Consider the following 369-nt stretch of genomic DNA (forward strand, 5'->3'; position numbering starts at 1 on the left):
GAACATTACAGTGACAAGGAAATATCCACAGATGAAAACTAGAAAGAAGCTTTCTTAGAAACTTCTTGGTGATTTGTGAATTCATCTCACAGAGTTACACTTATGTTTCGTGGAGCAGTCCATTAACACTGTCTTAGAGGAATCTGAGAAGGGCTTCTTTGGATCACATTGAGGCCACGCTGATAAGGAAATTTCATCCGTTCAAAACGTGAAAGAAGCTTTCTGAGAAACTTCTTTCTGATCTGTGAGTTCATCTCACAGAGTTACACATCTGCCTCAAGAAGCAGTTTGCTAACACTCTCTTTCGTGGAATGTGCAAAGTGATATTTGGAGCCTTTGGGGCCCATGGTGATAAAGGAATTCCTCCAT

Source organism: Rhinopithecus roxellana, chromosome 11 (assembly GCF_007565055.1).
Source record: "Rhinopithecus roxellana isolate Shanxi Qingling chromosome 11, ASM756505v1, whole genome shotgun sequence".
Lineage (NCBI taxonomy): Eukaryota > Metazoa > Chordata > Mammalia > Primates > Cercopithecidae > Rhinopithecus > Rhinopithecus roxellana.